At 43.1% G+C, this 7,527-nt stretch overlaps 1 long non-coding RNA gene across 1 annotated transcript; it reads left to right on the forward strand.

Moving 5' to 3' along the window:
• Window positions 1-5,685: 5,685 nt before the first annotated feature.
• Window positions 5,686-6,329, forward strand: LOC144541948 (uncharacterized). Its single transcript, XR_013506938.1, has 2 exons — window positions 5,686-5,993; window positions 6,088-6,329. It is a non-coding gene; the product is annotated as an uncharacterized LOC144541948 (long non-coding RNA).
• Window positions 6,330-7,527: the final 1,198 nt, after the last annotated feature.

A 7,527-nucleotide genomic window follows, 5' to 3' on the forward strand; every position in this document is an offset into this window, starting at 1 on the left:
CTGAAGACAGATCTTCCTGTCTGGAAATGGCTATATATCAGGATGACAGCAAACTAACACACACACACAAACACACGCACACACACACACACACACACACACACACACACACACACACACGGGGTCAGTAAGCCAGGGTTGTGACTGAGGTTGAGGAGCAGTGAGAGGACACAGAAGTGTGTTTCTTCCTCTCTTGAAATGGGTTTGTCATATCCTGCTATTCAGACAAATCACCAGCAGCCCAGAGGAGCAGAACCTGCTGACGGGACGCTGGGTGTCCTTCAGGCCCTGCAGGGTCTCTGTGGTGCCCTGGAGAGAGAGTATAAAGTAGGTCTCCAAGGCATTAGATCTGCCATAGGACAGTGAACCTGTGTCTTCACCTTCACCAGCCCAATATAGAAATATAGAGGGCTTTTGTGTTGTAAAGCCAAGGTGTGATAATATAAAACCTCCTCGGTTGTAACACACCCACTGGCGGCCATATTGGAGGTCCTCAGCTCTTGGGCAACAGTCGCTGTTAACAGCTAAAGTTTTTTGACTGTGAACTGATCATTTCATCATTGATCCATCTGATTGATTTAGTGTTTAGATAATGTCAGCTTGTTAGCTAGCTAACCATAGCATCTGCTCAGCTAACCATCACTGTCTTGTTGTTAACACATCTGATTAGCACACTAGCTAACGTATCTAGTAGCAGCTAGCGTTAGCATGTTCACATTAACATCAGTGTGTTTGCTGGCTAGTTAGCTAGCTAACAGTTTGTTCAGGTTAACTGAGCTGACTCTTCTCAAGCTACAACTCAGAGTGTTTTGGAGTAGAGACTAGGGCTAAAGACAAGACAGTTTACTGTGTCACAGTAACCAAATCCACCTTATCACACTATTCACTTTCATTTATAGAGAGATTGGGAAAGCTGGATCTTATGTCAGTTCCTTTAGATCGATTATTAGTGTTAACCATGTAAACATTTTAAAAGAAAAAATTACATTTAAATTGAGGAAGTTGACGTACTCTCTTATGTAAAACCTGACAGCAGCAAATACTTTTAACATTCCATTTTCCAGGCCATTTCAATCTTTATTAAGGAACACAGAGGGCCTTTCCAGACAGGAGGAGACGCAGTGTGATGGAGAAGGCAGGTGGAGAAGTCGTTGAGGTTTTCCTGCCCGGCTGATTGTCCCTTCCTCCTCTTGTCTCGTTCTGTTAGCGCTGAGCGTCAGCGTGGCTTCTGTCCCGGCCGCTCCGTCTGCCTCTGTCCTTGAGGTAAGCAGCACGTTGTCTGGCTTATGCAACCTGTCTAATGTTCGCCGCGGGCCTCCATCTCTCTCTGCTTTCTCCTCTGGTGAGCAGGGGGAATGAAAACAAGAGATGCGAGCAGTGTGTGTGTGTGTGTGTGTCTGTCTGAGCACATGTACATACAGAACCCATGTATCCTTCTACATATCTGTTGAGAGCAATTGGGAATGTTTATGTTTTCTTCTTCCATTTGACAACATCAGAGATGCTATCTTAACTGTGAGAACGTTCAAAGATAAAAGTCTAAGTCTCATCCAAGGTTGGAAATTACCAGCAGCCAGCAGCCAAATGCTGCTAAATCTTTGCCTGGTAGGTTAGTCTTCTCTGCAGCCACTTCAGCAAGGTAACCAACCATCACTTGGAACTGTTTCTATTCTAATATATATGCCAGAGAATTTTTAATTGCAGAAGCAGCACAAACTGACCGAGTTGTGACATAATCTTTCCAACATGGCTGAACAGAGCACAGAGTCGTATGTGAATGTAAAAAAATGTATACAATAAAGCCGCTACGGCCTTCAATTTCCTGTGGTGTTTACATTCATAATCCCCTGAAATAGCCGAAGATTGTGGGCGCGACTTTTATTTTCATTCAATGCACCTTTGATGCTTCTGTGGTGAACTGCAGGCGGGAGATTTGAAGCATCCACACCAAGACACTTGCATTTGCACTTGTATATTTCATAAATTCTATAATGGCGGTGGGGGGGGGGGGGGGGGGTCCACATGTGAGAAGGACAGAGAAAGGGGCAATGCACTCTGCAAACAATTCATTTGTGTTTTGCAATTGCTCAAATACTTTCGCTTGTATCGCTACAATTTATTAACTATTTGGAAAATGCCTAAAATAAAATAATACATTTAGATTGGAAGGGGCATTTTGTTCAATTAAGGGAAAAAGGGCATGTGCCCAAGCACCCATAACCCCCCCCCCCCGCCCCCCGCCCCCTCCCCCCCCCGCCCCCCCCCCCCCCGCACGTGCCTGGTGGCAGCAGGGAGGCCTGGCAGCTGGAAAGGTCCTAAAGGTCTAACCAAAAGGTTACAGGTTCGATCCGTTTCTCCATCGACAGCCATGTGATCTTTGATACTGAACCCTGTCATGCTCCCTTGTTTTAAGCCGCTCTGGATGAGAGCGTCTGCTGTAAATGTAAAATGAAATGTTGAGGCCCCAAGAGACATTTCTGCTCCCTGTCTCTAACCCGCAGACTGAAATGAGCTGCAGAGTGATTTGTTCCCCTTGCTGAGTTCAAAGCGGCTGTTAGGACCGTGGAGGATGAATCTATTTGAAATTCTCAATGCTTGGATTAATATGATTATGAACGGACTGCGTCACTGTTTCTCCTCTTCAAATAATGCAGAATATTATTTGCAGTAACAATTGTTTTTTTTTATTCAACAGCTCTGAGTCTCTCTTTATCGTCTCTCTCTCTCTCTCTCTCTCTCTCAATTGTCTTCTTTTCTCTCTCTCGCTTTTGTGATATTGTTTATTGCTTATTACATGTTTAAATTGCGGTTTTACCGGTATCTAACAGTTGCTGTTATGACCAGGGGAAAAAAGTGAAAAAATCGAATTAAATAAAGGTTTAAAGAAAGAGATTCATAATCGATTAAGGCATTTAAAAAGAGCTAGCTCCTGATTGCAGCAACAGGAACGTATCAGAAAGCGCAGGATGTATCTCTTTGTCTTTTTTAAGGCATTTTGAGGCCCACAGACCGGCTTTTGTTGAACTCCAAAGTGTTCTCTATTTAGGTTAACAACATCCATGGCTGCCAAAGAGTAAATTATGTTTTTAATGATTGAACACAGAGACACTTACACAACTGAATTTCTGCGAAGGCTCCAAAGAGCAAACCAAAGCTAATTTATCAGGAAAATATGATGGACAGAGTGAGGAGAGAGTATAATCTAATTTTGACAGAAAGGAATTGGTATTTGCGTATTTTTGCACAACTAGCACATCTGACATGACATGAAATAAAACTGTCTACTATGTCATGCTGCATGTCTGACCTACATGTAAAGTCTATCTTCCATAATTGCATTACATTTTGTACATATCTAAACAGAGATTCTAACTCAATATAAGTTTTGTTTACGTGCAGTTTGCGTGCACAGTGTTTCTAGGAAAAGTTATGGCTGCTCTGCAGTAATTAAATAGGCTTATTCTGACGTCAGTACAATGGGGGGTTTTTACGCTCAGTTAAAGATGCTATATCATGACAAAGAGCCACTTTGACCTATTAGTGAATCAGAAGTACAATAAATGTACAGCAATTTGTCTTTTTGGCCTTATTGCAAAGACATATTGTCCACTTACAGAGTTTCACATACTGACACACATAAGACAGCAGTACAGTACATACTGACACACATCTCACATTTAGTGCAAAGGGACAGTGCATGACATAATATTACAGTAATAGCAGATTATACCTATCACTCTACTTATATTCACTGAACATCCCAAATACAACTAGAAGTCACTCAGTAGAGCGCAATCCTCCATCCATACTGAACAATTCTCCAACTTGCAAAGCTGCAGCCTCCGTAACGATTCATTTTTGCTTTTCCCAGGTTTGATTTTCGGACAAAATAGCACATGAATGCAATGGCGTTTAGCAGCTCACTTGGAAGTCCTGGATGTCGGACCTTCCCACCAGCTCTAAAAAAAAAGCTAAAAAACAAAAAATCATAATAATAATAATGGTGGAAATCCCAGATCCGGATAAACACCAAAATCGAATCAACTGATCCTTGGACTGAGACAAAATTCCAGCCAAATCCGTTTGTGACAGAGAGACAGAGAGTCAGACAGAAAGACAGACAGACAGGAAGACAGACAGGAAGACAGACAGACAGACAGACAGACAGACAGACAGACAGACAGACAGACTGACAGACAGACAGGCAGACAGACAGACAGGAAGACAGACAGACAGACAGACAGGCAGACAGACAGACAGGAAGACAGACAGACAGACAGACAGACAGACTGACAGACAGGAAGACAGACAGACTGACAGACAGGAAGACAGACAGACAGAAAGACAGACAGACTGACAGACAGACTGGGGTGAAAAGATAACCATCAGTGAAGCATACAGTGTGGTTGCAGCTGTTAGTGAAGTGTTCAGTAGTGCATGGGGAAGTAGTCATGCTGCATAGAATGAGATGCATGAAATAACATTTGCATTGAAGAAAAAACACATTTCTGAGCCTGAGAAGTGTTATACTTTTCAAAGAGGAGCACAAAATTTGTTATTTCTTAACCCAATAAAGTAAAAATCCACCCTGAAACACAAAAAACATTGGCAAATTACTTTACATTCCTTGGCCCATTTAGTTTGTTGTATTTTTCTTCTTTATGGATAACCGGCCAATCGTAGACGAGGTGACGTCACCTCCAGATGTTTCCAGCAGCTACAGTGGAGTTTGATATGAGAAAATGTTTCAGGATGTGAAACATCAGCGGTAAACGTCAGGTTTTGGTGTCAGTCCCTCAGCTTCTTTCTAGAGCTAGACACTGTGAGAGGTTCTGACGGGGGAATAGGCCCTTTTCACATCGTCATGGTAACAGCTTCCATGTTGAGAAACTACCGCATCACAACTTCCTGTGGTAACTTTCTTTTTGCGACTTATTGACAAACCAAACAAACAAAGACAACAAAATTGTAATGGTTACTAGCACTAGATACATAATGTTATAATGTTATGCAAATGAGGCCGAGGGGAAACTGAAGCTAAACCTCGCCTTCATAATCGAAGAGGTAACTTTAGGTAACTTGTAGCCTTTCTCTAGATCCAGGAGTCAATGCAAACAGGTCAGTGAGTCTTCGTACAGGTTGTGGAGTGATTTAGTGAAGGCCAGAGCTGCCAACAGTAACTTGTAATGCACCAGGCTGTTACCATGACGATGTGGAAAGGGCCTATTTTCCTTACCCTGTTATTCAGAGCATATAATTGTATGTTGTATAATTTATGTAATGAATGGATGAATTGTCTCGGTTATGAAATGAATGCGCACTACATGTAGGCTGCTGTCTGTTTTTTGCCAACACAAATTCCCCTGAATGACACACTTACATTGAATGACACAGTGTAATAATTAAGTTTCAGTTGTTAGATCACCAACAGTACAAGCAACTGATTGTAAAGACTGCAAGGGTCAAAAAAATTCCTGTCTTGGGAAATGCTAAAAAAAAATATATTTTGTAAAAATGGTGAAAATGTGATCTTGTAAAAGGCACATCATTTCATGGAATCCTCTATTAGCTTGATCAGAGGTTAATGCATATGAATGACAGAATGGTTCCAGTTCATGAACTTGTCTGGACAGGATTTTTACCAAGTATGCACACTTTTCAACGTTGTCCTGCTTCACACTCGCACACAGTAACTGCTTGGGAGCTGCCCAGTACAACCAGTCAGATTTGAACCAACTGTCACGGCTCTTGCCGTGACTCTAGTTTTCCTTGTGTTTCTCGTTGTTCCCTGCCCCCTGTGTGTCTCCGCCTCCCTGGTCTGTCTTTCTGTGTTGTCTGTGCATGTCGTGTGTGGCGTGGGCGTGGCTCCCTCTCCTTCCCAGCTTCTGGGTTCCTGAGTTGCCGACACACCTGAACCTCATCACTCATCACCTCCTGTATATCAACCCCGGCGTTCCTACCAGTGGTCGCCAGATTGTTCCACCAACTCCGTGGTAGACACACTCTCGGTCGCTCTACACTTTCATGTTTGGACTAACCTTGTGTACCTAGTTCTGCTCATGTTGATCGTGTCTCTCCTGTGCCCAGGATTTCCTCCATGAGTCTCTCCACCTGCCCGCGCCACATCTGCCAGCCACCCAGCTTTCCTGCCTGTCTGCCAGCTCGCTATATACCAACCCGAGCTCCAGCCAGCCGTTTCGCTCGCCGGCTAACCCGCCAGCTCGTCAGCTCGCCGGCCAGCCCAGCCCCGATCATCTTCCCAACTCCGGCTGCCTGCCTTCATCTCTTCACCTCTAAATCCTACCTTCAATAAACCCCTTTACCTTTTACACCTTGTCCGTGTCTGCATTTGGGTCCAAGAAGACAAACCACTCCTAACACCAACAACCTTCTGGATTTATGTCCATTTTCGTAATCTTTAGGCTCCTGCTGCCCCAAACTTGGAAGAGGATGGTGGAGAACTAAAGGTATTGGCAATTGTGTTATGGCAGTTCTGCTATAAACCAACCAAAAACACTGACAGGTTCTTTGTGCCATGCACCGTGCTTACAAAATTTTCCAGCAACACCTTTTTGTGTTGTATTTCCATCTGCACAGTAAATGAGACATGGACGGTACAAAAGGGGGTGCAACAGAATGTTTGGACCATGGCCACAATCTCAGTTTATCAAAACTCAAAAATCCCTCTCATAAAATAGGAAATACACTCAAAGGGAAAATGCTTTAAACAAAAATATAAAAAAATACATTCAGGCAATACATTCAGAAAATAAAATAAAAATCATAAGAAACAATAGCTACAAGATTAAAAAGCAAGCAAAACCAAAAACATAGTAGAGAAGCAAGTCTATAAAAGTGCATTTTATGTTGATGCACTACATAGTAGATTCAGATATTAAGTGCGTCATCATTGTAATGGAAGTGCAGTCAAATATCAGCTGGCTAGACATGGATAAGAGGCTGAGAGTGTTATGAGGAGTTATTAATGCCACCGAGGACGAGGAGCAGAAGCAGAAGCATCAACAACATCACCACTATTTTGAATGGATTTAACAGGACGCTGCTCTTCTTTTAATGCATTTATGCCCTGAAATTCTGAAATAAAAGAACATGTGGTGTGCGAACGCTGCCATACTCTATCGCTGCCATTGTTGTTTACGATTCTGCTGTGTCATGCCTTGCTTTTTTTGTTTCTAAAAATTAAAACCACATTTCCAATAAACCTCTTTGCTTCCGGTCGCAAAGAGGATGCTGCTACTTGCCCCGCCTCCCTCTCCCTGGCCCGGGTAGGCGGAGTCAGCGCTTGGCGGGCTAGGTGGCGCTGTGCACCGTATGACCTTCTCCAACCTGACGGGCAAGACCGCTGCTGACATGAAAACCAGACAAAACAAGTATGGGTGAGGGTTTGCGTTTTCTCCTGCCAGGATTGAATTAGCTTTTAATGATTTTCTATCCTTGTGGAAAAATGTTTTGTGGTTACACCATGCATAGCTACTGATATAAGGATTTTTGTTGTCTGCTTGTTGT

The sequence above is a fragment of the Centroberyx gerrardi genome, chromosome 12 (genome assembly GCF_048128805.1).
Source record: "Centroberyx gerrardi isolate f3 chromosome 12, fCenGer3.hap1.cur.20231027, whole genome shotgun sequence".
Taxonomy (NCBI): domain Eukaryota; kingdom Metazoa; phylum Chordata; class Actinopteri; order Beryciformes; family Berycidae; genus Centroberyx; species Centroberyx gerrardi.